General features: G+C 40.0%; 1 pseudogene; it reads left to right on the plus strand.

Moving 5' to 3' along the window:
• The first annotated feature begins 664 nt into the window (after window positions 1–664).
• The window catches only part of LOC133768026 (thiopurine S-methyltransferase-like), a 66,874-nt pseudogene continuing 51,869 nt past the window's right edge, over window positions 665–15,669 (plus strand).

Genomic DNA, 15,669 nt, shown 5'->3' on the forward strand with positions numbered 1-15,669 from the left:
TCTTTAACTCTTTGAAGAAACCTCGAAGATAGGAGCTATTATTTTACGGTCTTGGGAATTCTAGGTACATTAAGAAAAATTTGGGCCCCAGTCACTGAGCCGCCACTGACGACTCAGCAGCTCCCCCCTGGGCCCCTGGCTTCTAGACACAGACGCTCAGCCCCCCGCCCGCCTTCTCTTGCCCCAGCCTGCCGCAGGCAGATTCCACCGAGGAAGAGGAATGCTATCCTACCTCTGTTACCCAGAACCTCCACATTTTCGACCCCTTTGCTGATGCAAGTTAAGAGCGATGACCCGCTTCCTGCTGGCACTGGGGATTATATTCATGTAGGATTTCAACAGAGAACCGGTAGGAAGCCCCTTACTACTGTCCAAGGGATCGCTGAGGATGACCATAAAAAAAAAAAAAAAACTAGTGAAGGCGCCTGGCGGTGAGAAAGGCTCTGAGTAACATGCCTCCTTCCACGCTGAAACACAGCGATATCGTGATGTTTCAGCCAAGCCCGCAGCTCCGAGAGCGGAGATGGCTGTGTCTACCCAGAGGCTCATCGCCTGTCTCTCTGCAGAGTCCCCTGCCCTAAAAGATGCCACCACCTGCACAACCCTCAGTGAATCTGAGGATGGGGTAAGGCAGCAACAGCAGCTGCCCTGCTAGAGAGGCGAGATGGCCTGGTGCCTCCGACCTGACGAGGTGGGAGACACACATGGAGATCAGAGGCCACCTACCTCCAGTGAGGTGACCAGCCGTACCCTAGCCGGGGGTGGGGGAGGGGTGAGGGTTTGTCCAAATGCCAGTGCGAGGCCAGCCTTCTATAGTTAGACTTTTGACAAGGGAACAAATCCAAGCGGTTGTCATCAGTTAGAGCTAGCTATAGAGAGCTTGCTGCTTGCTAGCACCACCTGAAGTAACAAACTGGTTTTTACCTTCAGTTTTAATATAATGCAATGGACTTAAATCATTTAAATAAAACTTGTTTTCAGGAAAAAAATGAAGAAAGGTATATGGAGTTTTCAAATCCAGATCTACATCACTTCAAAGCCTGTCCTCTATCCACTTGAGACCATTCCTCCAATTAGCTAAATCTAATCTTCAGTTCTCAGACCTGAAGGGCATTTGACCCGATTGATTGTTCCCCCTGGAATCACTTTGCTTTGCTTCTGAAACATCACAGTTTCCTGTTTTTATTCCCATCTTCCTGACTTCCAGAAAAGCAAGCTTTGTCTGCTTTATGCACTATAAGATCCTTGTCACTTAGCTCAAAGAATACAGAACATGTAAGTAGAAAAAAAGGTTACTGAACTGAAACTATTTCTTCTAGAAAACATTGAAAATAGCTTAATCCTTAAATATACTAACATTTAATAGAAACATACTAGTAAACCCCCAAAATATACGTTTTACATGTATCTTTATAAAAATGATACTTAGAAAACAAATATTAAATATTATTTTTCATTTAAAATGCAGAGACAGAGACAGACACAGAGAGATGTTTCATCTGCTCGTTCACTCCTAAAAGGCCCACAGTAGCTGGGCCAGACCAGGACAAAGCCAGGGTCCTGGAACTCAATCTGGTTCTCCCACATGGGTGACAGGGACCCAGCTATTTGAGCCATCATGTGTTCTCTTCCAAGGTGTGCTTTGGCAAGCAGATGGATCAGAAGCAGAATAGGGGCCAGCACTGTGGCTTAGAAGGTAAGGTCGCTGGCTGCAGTGCTGGCATCCCATATGGGCACTGGTTCAAGTCCTGCTGCTCCACTTCTGATCAAGCTCTCTGCCATGGCCTAGGAAATCACTAGATAGCCCAAGTCCTTGGGCCCCTGCCCCCATGTGGGAGACCTGGAAGGAGCTTATGGCTTCTGGTTTCGGATCAGCCCAGTTCCAACTGTTGAGGCCATCTGGGGAGTGAACCAGCAGATGGAAGACCTCCCTCTCTCTCTCTTTCTCTGCCTTCTGCCTCTACCTCTCTGTAAGTCTGCCTTTCAAATAAATAAATAATTTTTTTTAAAAAAAGCAGAGGAATTGTAACTCAAACTCAGAAACTCTGATATGGGATTAGGACATCCTGGATGCTCCACTGCTGATCTAGCTCTCTGTTAATAAGCCTGGGAAGGCAGCTGAACATGGTCCTAGTATCTTGGCCCCAGTCACCTATGTGGGAGAACCAGATAGAGTGGCTCCTTGCTTCAGCCTGAGACAGATGTGGCTATTGCAGCATTTGGGGAGTAAACCAGCTGATGGAAATGACCACAATGGCCAGAGCTGGCTCAGGCCGAAGTCATACACCAGAGGCTTAATCTGGGTCTCCCATGTGGGTGCAGGGACCCAACAACTTGGAGCACCTCTCACAGCTTTCTGAGGCAATTAGCAGAGAGCTGGATTGGAAGTGGAGCAGCCATGACGTGAACTGGTGCCTATATGGGGTGCTGGCCTTGCAGGCAGTTGCTTCATCAACTATACCATAATGTCGGCACCATTGGTTCCATGATATTGAGAAATACTGTAAAATTTGTTGATAAATGACTAATAATAAGGATATTGCATGTTTAAGGGGAAATTTGAAATATTAAAAGACTTAGATATGACAGTTGTATAAATGAAAAATGGAAGAAAACTCAGCTACATACCTTACATATTTTGTGCTTTTAAAATATAAAATTAATAAATCTTGGAACCATGGGTGGTATAGTTTCTTATTTATGTTCATCATACGTCATATTACTAATTTGTATCAATGTAGAAACCAGATCTGTTTCCTCATAAATCAATCTGACTCAGAAATTAATACATACTGGAGTGCAAAAAAGGAAATAATTGAATGTCAGTGTTCATCCTTTCAATGCCCTAGTATGGTAAACATATATCAGCTTTAGAGACTTTTATAAAGATTTATTTATTTATTTGAAAATAAGTGTTACAGAGACAAAGACAAGCAGACAGAAATCTTCCATCCAAAAAATGATGCTGAAATTCATATGGAGACACAGAAGACCTCGAATAGCCAAAGCAATCTTGTACAACAAAAACAAAGCCGTAGGCATCACAATACCAGATTTCAGGACATACTACAGGGCAGTTGTTATCAAAACAGCATGGTACTGGTACAGAAACAGATGGATAGACCAATGGAACAGAATAGAAACACCAGAAATCAATCCAAACATCTACAGCCAACTTATATTTGATCAAAGATCCAAAACTAATCCCTGGAATAAGGACAGCCTATTCAATAAATGGTGCTGGGAAAATTGGATTTCCATGTGCAGAAGCTTGAAGCAAAACCCCTACCTTTCACCTTACACAAAAATTCACTCAACATGGATTAAAGACTTAAATCTACGACCTGAAACCATCAAATTATTAGAGAGCATTGGAGAAACCCTGCAAGATATAGGGACAGGCAAAAGACCCCAGGAGCACAGGCAGTCAAAACCAAAATTAACATTTGGGATTGCATCAAATTGAGAAGTTTCTGTACTTCAAAAGAAACAGTCAGGAAAGTGAAGAGGCAACTGACAGAATGGGAAAAAATATTTGCAAACTATACTACAGATAAAGGGTTGATAACCAGAATCTACAAAGAGATCAAGAAAATCCACAACAACAAAACAAACAACACACTTAAGAGATGGGCCAAGGACCTCAGTAGACATTTTTCCAAAGAGGAAATCCAAATGGCCAACAGACACATGAAAAAATGTTCAAGATCACTAGCAATCAGAGAAATGCAAATCAAAACCACAATGAGGTTTCACCTCACCCCGGTGAGAATGGCTCACATCCAGAAATCTACCAACAACAGATGCTGGAGAGGATGTGGGGGAAAAGGGACACTAACCCACTGTTGGTGGGAATGCAAACTGGTAAAGCCACTATGGAAGTCAGTCTGGAGATTCCTCAGAAACCTGAACATAACCCTACCATACAACCCAGCCATCCCACTCCTTGGAATTTACCCAAAGGAAATTGAATTGGCAAATAAAAGAGCCATCTGCACCTCAATGTTTATTGCAGCTCAATTCACAATAGCTAAGACCCGGAACCAAGCCAAATGCCTATCAACAGTAGACTGGATAAAGAAATTATGGGACATGTACTCCATAGAATACTATACAGCAGTAAGGAACAATGAAACCCAGTCATTTGCCACAAGATGGAGGAATCTGGAAAACATCATGCTGAGTGAATTAAGCCAATCCCAAAGAGACAAATATCATTTGTTTTCCCTGATCGGTGACAACTGAGCACCAAAGGGGAAACCTGTTGAAGTGAAATGGACACTATAAGAAACAATGACTTGATCAGCTCTTGTCCTGACTTTAGATGTACAATGTAATACTTTATCCTTTTTAGTATTTGTTGTTGTTCTAGTGCTAGTGGTTGAACTCTGTAATTAACACACAATTATTCTTAGGTGTTTAAATTTTAACTGAAAAGTGATCCCTGTTAAATTTCAGAGTGGAAAAAGAGAGGGAGGAGATGTACAATTTGGGACATGCACAATCAGACTTACCCCAAATGATGGCGTTAGAAATGTGCCAGGGGATTCCAATACAATCCCATCAAGGTGGCATGTACCAATGCCATCTCACTAGTCCAAGTGATCAATTTCAGTTCACATTCGATGGCTCGGATAGGTCTAAGAATCAAAGGGATCACACAAACAAGACAAGTGTCTGCTAATACTAACTGATAAAACCAAAAAAGGAGAGAAAGATCCAACATGGGAAGTGGGATACACAGCAGACTCATAGAATGGCAGATGTCCTAAACAGCACTCTGGCCTCAGAATCAGCCCTTAAGGCATTCAGATCTGGCTGAAGAGCCCATGAGAGTATTGTAGGCATGGAAAGCCAAGATACCATGGAAAAGAAAAAAAGAAGAAGACCTAAATGAAAGATCTCTGGGAGTGAGATCCCAGTGGAAAGAACGGGGCCATCAAAGAAGGAGGTACCTTTCTCTGAAGGGAGGAGAGAACTTCCACTTTGACTATGACCCTATCGGAATAAGATCAAAGTCAGCGAACTCTAAAGGCTTCCATAGCCCTGGCAACTCATGACTAGAGCCTAGGGAGATTACTGACGCCATGAACAGGAGTGTCAAATTGTTAAGTCAGCAACAGAAGTCACTGTGTACTTACATCCCATGTGGGAACTGTCCTTAATGTGTTGTCTAATGTGCAGTGATGCTATAACTAGTACTGAAACAGTATTTTTACACTTTGTGTTTCTGTGTGGGTACAAACTGATGAGATCTTTACTAATTATATACTGAATCGATCTTCTGTATATAAAGATAATTGGAAATGGAAAAAAAAAACCTGGTGTTAAATTGGAAATGGCATAGAAAATTAATTAATTTTTTAAAAAATATTATGTAGGATCTCTGTCTTTAATGTGCTGTACACTCTTATTTAATGCTATAACTAGTACTCCAACAGTATCTTTTTTTTCACTTTGTGTTGCTATATGGGGGCAAACTGTTGAAATCGCTACCTAATATATACTAAACTGATCTTTTGTATATAAAGAGAATTCAAAATGAATCATTATGTGATTGGAAGGGGAGAGGGAGCGGGAAAGGGGAGGGTTGTGGGTGAGAGGGAAGTTTTGGGAGGGGGAAGCCATTGTAATCCATAAGCTGTACTTTGGAAATTTATATTCATTAAATAAAAGTTTAATTAAAAAAAAAAGAAATCTTCCATCCACTGGTTCACTCCCCAAATGGCTGCATCAGCCAGGACTGAGCTGATCTGAAGCCAGGAGCTTCTGGGTCTCCCATGTAGGTAAAGGGGCCCAAGGACTTGGGGCATCCTCCACTGCTTTCCCATATAGATTAGAAGTGGAGCCTTGAACCAGTGCCCATATGGGATGCCAGCACTGCTATTTGTGGCTTAACTTGCTGTTCCACTATTAAGTGATTTGTTTTTCTTTTAGCTATTTTTACAGATGTATGTGTGTGGGTATGTATGTTTAAGTGGGTAGAAAAAAACATTAGGAAGTATGACTTCATCAACTGTTTATAGTGCTTCATGAACAGAAAGAGAAAAATCCCATGTCCCTTCACCATGAAGAACAATGATACATTAGGGTTTCATATCCTGTAAACATAATTCCAAGTGAAATTTACTGGAAATATGTAAATTAGTTCTTTCCATTAAGATGATTTCTTATGAGTTTTATTTGCAAGCAGAGTAAGACATGGTGACCTTTTTCTGCTAACTATTTGGAAAAGAATCAATTTGTGCATGCCCTCTCTGTCTCTCTGGGATGCACAACTGAATGATCATCAGCCTGAACTCCGAGTTACATGACTGTAATTAATTACATCACAATTGACCTGCTGGTCTGATCCTCAGATCTCCATTTGCCCTTGCCAACCTGGACCCATAATGTTCTACTAATAGACAAATTGCATTTTGGACTCCTTCACTCTAATGGAGAGAGAGAGACAGAAAATGCACAGTGAATGCTTGAAAGCAACATGCTGGGAGCAACCTTCACAATACCCAAGTGTAAGACACCAAACTGGAGCTCATATAGAGAGCTTAGGAAAAAATATTCTAAGAAAATTGCATAAATGACACTTTGACAACAAAACAAGATATGAACTAAGTGAAACATTTGTGTTTACTATAATCTACCAAAGAAATGTTCATATTCAAATTGGGATCAATTATTTGATTGCAAACTAAATAAAAAGATGAAAGTTGTACCTCAGTGGATGGTGTTATGAATTTTTTTCATGATTTATTTTATTCATTTGAAAACAGAATTACAGAAAGAGTGAGAGACACATGCACACACACACACACACAGAGAGAGAGAGAGCGAAGGGAGAGAGAGAAAGAGAGAGATATCTTTCATCTGCTGATTCACTCCCCAAACGGCTGCAATGGCTGGCGTAGGACTGGGCTAGGCTGAAGCCTGGATTCAGGAACCCCATCCATGTCTTCCATGTGGGTGGCAGGGGCTATCTTCCACTGCCTTTCCAGGTGCATTAGCAGGGAGCTGGATCAAAAATGGAACAGCCAGGACTCGAACTGGTGCTCAGGTCGGGTGCTGGCGTCACAGGCAGCAGTTTAACTTACAGTGCCACAATTCTGCCCTCAAATGTTGTCTATTTCCAAATAATAATTTTATCTGATTAGAAGACAATATGTCTTCTTTGAGTTAGTGAGATTTCTCCTGAGAAACAGAACAGTATATTATTACATTATAATTATATAATATATATATATACATATAGAGGTATATAGATATATAAATGGAGATATTTTGTATATACATATATATGGATATATATGTAGAATACTGACTAATATAAGTAACAAATATATTGTCTTATAAAGCAAGGCATCCTTTAGTCTGTCAAGTTGATTCATAAAATTAGCCATCAAATGCCTACCCTTTAGGAACTTGGCACAAAAACATATCTCCTTAAACTGTGCTTTATGTCCAATTGAAGTCTTAACAAAGCCATAAGCCTATATAACATTATACCTCTCCACCAAACAACCAAAAAATATAGTAATCCCTTCTCTAGAAGAACAGGTAAATTCCTTGAATTATATTTACTCTTCTCTTTATAGCCCATAAATTATTATTATGTAAAATTAACAATCCTTAAATACTGATATAAAGTCAGTACATCATATGTTATATGAAGTGGGAATGAGGGAAGAAAGGAAAACAATGATATTAGATATCTACTACCCACATGAAAACACACATGAAAATGTATTTATAACAAAATAAGAAGGAAATACTCATGAGAATTAGTCTTCACTTCTGTAACTGGGCACAGGACTGTGATATTTATCATTGCCTTCTTCTACTACTCACTCTTTAGTTCCTTTGCCTTCTTCAAATACTCCCGGTGGTCATGTTCTTTGTCTGGTGTGCAAACTTCCATTCCTGAAGGGCCTGGACTATTTGTTTCCCATTGAACTTACTCACAGAGAACTATAACATTAAGGGACACCATAAGGATCTTCTCTATTCCAGACCTACACGTCTTTACTTCTAATGGAAGTAGTGGTCAAATGCCTCATGGGTAGTGAAGATCAATCACTTCAACCAACACTGTGTCTGTCAATCTTCCTTATCTTGACTCAGAATCACCTAGCAGAAATGTTCTTTCCTTTCCAGTTAAGTTCTTTAGGCCAGAAAGGCAGAAATAATCAGGAAAACAAAGCAAAAAAAAAAAATTTAGTGTATCATTATGGGAGATTACAAGTGAAGTCATTCCCATTTTCATCCCCTGATGCCTGGATCCATTAATACTGGCTAGAGAAGAAATAGTACTATCCACTGCAGAGCATATACTCTTTCTGAAGAACCTTGCCCTTACTGCAAAGTGCTGCCAATCACTAGAAATGTAACAAAAAACCATTCCTCCACTCTCAAGCCAGCTGCTGCAAGGTGTTGGAGAATATGGTAAGTCCAGTTAATTCCATGAACACGCTTTCCATGTTGCACTTATTTGGCTGTGAAGTGAGTTCTTTAGTCAGAAATAAGGCTGTGTGGGATAGCATGATGGTAGATAAGGCATTCTGTAAATACAAAGATGGCAGTTTCTGCAAAAGAATTATATGTAGGACTGGTAAACCCACATTCAAATTCAGCGTCTGTTTCAATAAGGACAAAGAGCTGCCTCTTCCGTGATGGAAGGAGCCCAATGTAAATCAACCTGCTACCCTGTAACTGGCTGATCACTGGGGATGTTGCCATTTGGGAGCCCCAGTGTTGGTCTCTGCTGCTGGCAGATTGGTCACAATGTCCTTAGCCAGATCATCAGTGGTGAATGGAAGTCTAAGTTGTTGAGCTCATGCATAACCTCCATCCCTGACACCATGGTTACTCTATTCACCAGTCCACTGAGCAATGACAGGAGTAGTGGGGGAAAGAAGCAAATTTTTATTCACAGAATGGGTTATCCTACCCATTTCATAATTAAAATTCTTTTTATGTCATACTTTGACATGTGTTCACATGGAACACAAGTATCTTCACATTCTTTGCCCATTCACAGATATCTATCCATATATACCTTTCCAAATTTCTTCTGTCATCTATTTTCCAAACATATTCTGTCCAAATCCATTAATATCCAGCTTTACTAAATTATGAATTGCAAGTCTAGCCATTTCTCCTTCCCAGTGTACAACTGGGTGCACCGCCTAAAGTTCTGTCCACAGGAAGCATTTCCCTTTCCCTGCCCTTCAGTGATGTCTCAGGGAGGATATTTAGTACTGCTGCTGTCAATATCGAAGTGAAGCATGCCTGTCTCGCAGAATCATCTGTAAAGAAGGCCTAAGTCTTTTCTTCCTCTGTCAATCGTCTTTGGGAACTCTCCTTGAGGCCATAGGTGCAAGTTGGGATAGTGAAGGCAGGGTAGCAGGAGTGGGATTATGGAAAAGTAGAAAAAAAAATGTATTTCAGGGTTTTAATGATTGCATACTTTTGAATATAGTGTTTTGTAATTTCAAGTAATGATATCATCTTATAAGACCCTCATGCTTGTGGACAATTTAGTAGCTAAAATAAAAAATAATGACAGGATTAACTAATACAATATCCTATCATGTAAATATATAAACACAATTAAGTATTTTAATTTTTGTCAAGACCATAATCATTGATCATGAAGTTTTATGTTTATTTTAAATTTTATATGGATCTTTATTCTCTTTTGTTTTCCCTTAAGAGATACTTTTAAAATTCCTATTCATTTCTAACACAGGGATACAGAATAAAATGGTTCAATTTTGGCACTAATCAGAGGATCTAATTTTACATTCTTAATTACCTCTTATTATTTTTGATTTTTCAAAAATCTGCTATTATAAGTGATATCTTGTTGGATATCATGAAAATATATAAACATTTTAATTTTTAAAATCCTTCAGATAATTTCTCAGAAATGTATAAACACTTTTAGCACTCTTTTTTTTTTTTTTTTGGACAGGCAGAGTTAGACAGTGAGAGAGAGAGAGAGACAGAGAGAAAGGTCTTCCTTTTTCCGTAGGTTCACCCCACAATGGCCGCTATGACCGGCATGCTGCGGCCGGCTGGCTGCGCCGATCTGAAGCCAGGAGCCTGGTGCCTTTCTTGGTCTCCCACGTGGGTGCAGGTGCCCAAGCACTTGGGTCATCCTCCACTGCACTCCTGGGCCACAGCAGAGAGTTGGACTGGAAGAGGAGCACCCAGGACAGAATCCGGCGCCCCAACCAGGACTAGAACCCAAGGTACTGGCACCGCAGGTGGAGGATTAGCCTAGTGAGCCATGGTGCCAGCCATTTTTAGCACTCTTAATATTGAAAATTTTAATTACATGTCCCCCTGTATCCCACTAGTGTCATTTTTGTGTGTCACAATTTATCTATGAAATTATGAAAGGTAACATCTTGCTTTAACAAGAATTTCTTATGCTATTAATAATGCCAATTACAGGAAATTCTCATATTTTTAATTTTATGGACATTCATATTAAAAATTAATTTCTGGCCGGCGCCGCGGCTCAATAGGCTAATCCTCCACCTTGCGGCGCCGGCACCCCGGGTTCTAGTCCCGGTTGGGGCACCCTAGTCCCGGTTGGGGCACCGGATTCTGTCCCGGTTGCCCCTCTTCCAGGCCAGCTCTCTGCTGTGGCCCGGGAGTGCAGTGGAGGATGGCCCAAGTGCTTGGGCCCTGCACCCCATGGGAGACCAGGAGAGGCACCTGGCTCCTGCCATCGGATCAGCGCAGTGTGCCGGCTGCAGCGGCCATTGGAGGGTGAACCAACAGAAGGAAGACCTTTCTCTCTGTCTCTCTCTCTCTCACTGTCCACTCTGCCTGTCAAAAAAAAATTTTAAAAATAAAAAAAAATAATTTCTATTTTAGAACAATTGTTTCCAGACAGTGCTTCATGGAGATGTAAGGATCCAGGGAAGATCCCTTGTGAAGCAAAGGAAGTAGGAGAGAAAAAAATGTGTAATCACAGTGAGACACCAAATGTTGACCTGAGCTGACATGAGTCTATCAACTTTACAATTTAAGTATCATATAAATTTAAAATGTGAAGTGGATTTTAGTAATCATTATATTTTATTGTTAATTACTGATTTGTAATAGCACTCTATATATATTTGAAATGTAAACATATGCATTAAACACATTGACATTGTATTCTTCATAAATATTGCTTAGTCTACTGGTTTTTGATGATTTATAATGACAAGAAATTGTTCTGCTTAGTTAACAAAATGCATTTATTAATTTTATTCATAGAAATGACAGCAATTTTATATATAAAACTAAGGAGTTGTAAAAGGGGACAATCAGGAAAAATAGCACAAAACATTTCCGAGACATTAGAAAAATAGTTTAGAATAGAGGTGAGGTGTCCCATCTTTATGAATGGGGATATCAACAATTGACATGTCTTATATAGGGTGTCACTAGGAACCCACTCCAAAGGAAATTTGTGTGAAGGCAGTTTTTTGAGGAATACTTTTAGAAACAACATTTTTGAGGAAACAGGAATTTGGATTAGGCAGAGAAAGAATTTAAACTAGTCCAGTCACAAGAAACATTTCAGCCAATCCCATAAGGGGCTTTGAGACTGGGATGGTCCTTTAGGGATGTCTTGGAAAGTCAAGGGGCTGGGGGCTTGTTCCTCTACATTAACCAATATTATCCAATAGGCACCCTGTGAGAGGTATAGCCTTGGACAATTTTTAGGAGAGAGATGAAGATGTACATGACTAGCAGCCAGTATTCCTAGTAACTTTGTAGTAAGAGCCTCACATTCACTATATGTTTAGATGTCAGTTGCCTTCCTACAGTGGAGTGTAAATTGGTTTAAATATCTTTAAAAGAAATTTTGTTAATGTAAGTCAAATTTTGTACCAATCAGTTTGGTTGTAAAATTTTTTCTAATAAAATAATTAAATGTTTAAGAAATATTTTTAGGCAAGTATTAACTTTTGTATTCTTGTTCTCTACCTATAAATAGCTATAAATACATAATTATAACTAAGTTATATAAAACAAATACTACAATAAACTATATTTCTTAGCATATATTATATATACTATAACATGATAATATGTTTATATTATGTATGCCAATATAAATGAAAATATACCAGGGTATTTATGCAAATTGTTCCCGGGGGAGGAGGGCGGCGCTGTGGCACAGTGGATTAAGCCTTTGCCTGCAGCCCTGGCATCCCATGTGGGAGCTGGTTTGAGTCTCGGCTGCTCCACTTCTGATCCAGATCCCTCCTGGTGGACTAGGAAAGCAGTGGAAGATGGCCTAAATGCTAAGGCCACTAAACCCATGTGGGAGACCTGGAAGAAGACCCTGGCTCCTGGTTTTGGATCAGCCCAGCTCTGGCCATTGTGGCCATTTGGGGAGTGAACCAATGGATGGAAGACCTCTCCCTCTGTCTGGAGATCTGCCTCTCAAATAAATAATAAAAAGTCTTTAAAAATTTTAAAAATTACTCCTTGCTTATGTCTGCTTTAGATTATCTCTTGGCTAATTCATAGCAAACACATGAGTAGAATGATTTTTTGTCAGTTTGTTTTCAATGTAGTTCTGTTCCCAAGCTTAATGTTAAATTTCACAAACGCATAGAAGGCTTGTCTTCCCTATGCAAATATGTCTCCCTTGGGCATGCTGTGAAGTTGTTTTTTACAAATGGGAGAGAAGTCAGGTGGTTATTTTTCAAATTTTTATCAGCTTATTGGGAAGCAACTTGTCACTGAACTTACCTGTGATCCCCCAGAGTAACAGTCTTGGTAGAGAGCACAGGCCACAGCTTCCAACAACTGTCATCTGGGCTCCCAGCTCTGTTGTTTGCCAGCTATGTCATCTGGAGAAAACCTTTTATTTTTATTTATTTATTTATTTATTTATTTTGACAGGCAGAGTGGACAGTGAGAGAGAGAGAGACAGAGAGAAAGGTCTTCCTTTTGCCGTTGGTTCACCCTCCAATGGCCGGCCGCTGCAGCAGGCATACCGTGCTGATCCGATGCCAGGAGCCAGGTGCTTATCCTGGTCTTCCATGGGGTGCAGGGCCCAAGCACTTGGGCCATCCTCCACTGCACTCCCGGGCCACAGCAGAGAGCTGGCCTGGAAGGGGGGCAACCGGGACAGAATCCGGTGCCCCGACCGGGACTAGAACCCGGTGTGCTGGCGCCGCAAGGCAGAGGATTAGCCTGTTGAGCTGCGGCGCAGGCCGAGAAAACCTTTTAACTTCTCCATTCTTCCGTTTCATCATCTGTATAATGGAGACAATAATTCATTTCAAAGAATGATGTGTACATTAAATGAGAAAATATTTGAGTAATCCTGATGATTTTAGCCAAATCTGTGGAAAAATTAAGTGGTCAAAGTGATAGACATTTTATTATCATTCAATGTAAAAAAATTTTCTTAGAGTTACTGACTGGAGCCAGCAATGCAGAGTAACGTATAAATCTATCTCCAGTGATGCTGGCATGCCATTTTGGAGCACTGGTTTGAGTTCTAGCTGCTCTGCTTCTGATCTAGCTGTTTGCTAATATGCCTGGGAAAGCAGCAAAAGATGATCTCTGTGTTTGGGTACCTGCCACCCATGTGAGAGACACAGATGGAGGTCCTGGCTCTTGGCTTCGTTTGGCCTGACCCAGCTCTGGCCATTGCAGGTATCTGGGGAGTGAGTCAGCAAATGGAAGATCTCTTTGTCTCTGTCGCTCCTGTTTTCTGTCACTCGGCCTTTCAAATAAATAAAATTAATCTTTCCTTTAGAGAGTTGTTGGCTTTCATTTGTATCCAAACTGAAGAAAAGAAACTATAAAGAGAAGTACATGTCACAGAATTCTTACAATGCGTTGGCCTAATTACTGTAATTTAATGAGTGGTAATCAGCAGTTTGCTTTGCTTTATTTAAGTCAGAGGAAAATATAAAGCCTAACCAGTAATTTTGAGGAAGAATATCACTAGTGCAACAAAAGAAGGTTAAGTTATGAAGAGAAATGAATGTCCATGTGTATTGCTATGTTATTTAAATTATATTGTATATACACTTTTTTCTTACTCTCCTTGAAAACTTTGTGCCTTTATTTGTGTCAGAAGAATAATATATTCTTGTTTTGAGGTGTTACAAGAAATCTTTGCATAAAAATAATAGGGTTTTCCAGGACTTTATGAAATTAAGAGGAAGGGAGAAGTACATATGTTGAGAGTCTAGAAATCTGCCCGAAGCATTCATTACCAGCAGTTAAACAGAATTCTGACAAGCTTGGTCCCACCTGAGATCTGCCTTTCCCCTTCATAATTATTGGGCAAAGCTGCCAATAAATTTTAATGCAGTTTTAAAAACTATTTAGTTTTTTTTATTTACTTTTAAAAGTATTTTCGATGAACAATTATTGTACATAGCGTTTTTCTCTTTATATATAATTAATCAGATTCATAGTCTTGCAATTCAACAAACACATTCATTGAAAAACTCTACATACAAATACTGTCACATTTCTTCAATCCTTTTGAGCCTTTTTCCTCTGAGATTGATTAAAATTGAAAGATAACCTAACAAGCAATTTCACAAAGTCCCTGAAATGGCCATTAGCAAAGCAGTCTTCTTCAATTAAATCTTCAGGCTAGTGAAATGAAAGGGCAGCTGATTCATCCACTAATGCTCTTTAGACATGACATGACCAAATAAAATCTCTGTCAACAAATGGAGAGTGCTTATCACAAGTGGTTTATTTGTAATGCTAAATTGTGAAAAGCAATTATTTTTCATAACCCATCTGGAAACGAGTGAGAATTTGACTCAGATTTCTATTTTATTTTCAGAGTGGGCCTTTTGTATAATGCATTTCATAATGTATTTTAGTGGATCTTCATGAAATATTTTTTCACCAGCCGATTAACATAACTGATGCTTCATTAATTTCTTCTTCATAGTTTAAGGAGTAGCCTGTGTTAAATTAATCATGTGGCTTTGCATTTTCAATCACAATATGCAAATTTAGATCAGATTTCAAATGAATCTTTTTTTCATGAAATGTAATAATTTATTAAAAGAAAGAAATAGGTACTAACACTGTGGCATACAGGGTAAAGCTGCTGCCTGCTGTTCCAGCATACTGTATGGGCACCAGTGCTTCACTTCTGGTCCAGCTCCCTGCTGGTGCACCTGGGCAGGCAGCAGAAGATGGCTTAAGTGATTGGGCCCCTGCATCCATGTGGGAGACCTGGAGGAGGCTCTTGGATCCTGGCTTCAGATCAACTCAGTTCTGGCCATTGTGGCCATTTGGGCAGTGAATCAGTGGATGGTTGATTCTCTCTCTCTCTTTCTCTCGTGTGTGTGTGTGTGTGTGTGTAATAAAAAAAATTAAACTGAGAATCAAGAGTCATGTAATTAAGTCTAGGCTCAATTCCAGTCTGTGATTCTGACCACAAAATTTTCTTCATATTTTCACTTATAAAATGTAAAATCACCTCTCAGTTGTTTTCTTTTTTCCCTTTCCTCTAAAATGTCGTGCTTGGGTTGTGCACTTGATGCAAAGATTATGGGAGTGCCAGGGTTCAGGTCCCCGCTGTGCTTCCTAGTCCAGCTTCCTGCTAATGAGCACTCCGTGAGACATCAGGTGGTGGCTAAAGTGGTTGGGCCCCTCCCACCATATGGA

Source organism: Lepus europaeus, chromosome 10, assembly GCF_033115175.1.
Source record: "Lepus europaeus isolate LE1 chromosome 10, mLepTim1.pri, whole genome shotgun sequence".
NCBI lineage: Eukaryota > Metazoa > Chordata > Mammalia > Lagomorpha > Leporidae > Lepus > Lepus europaeus.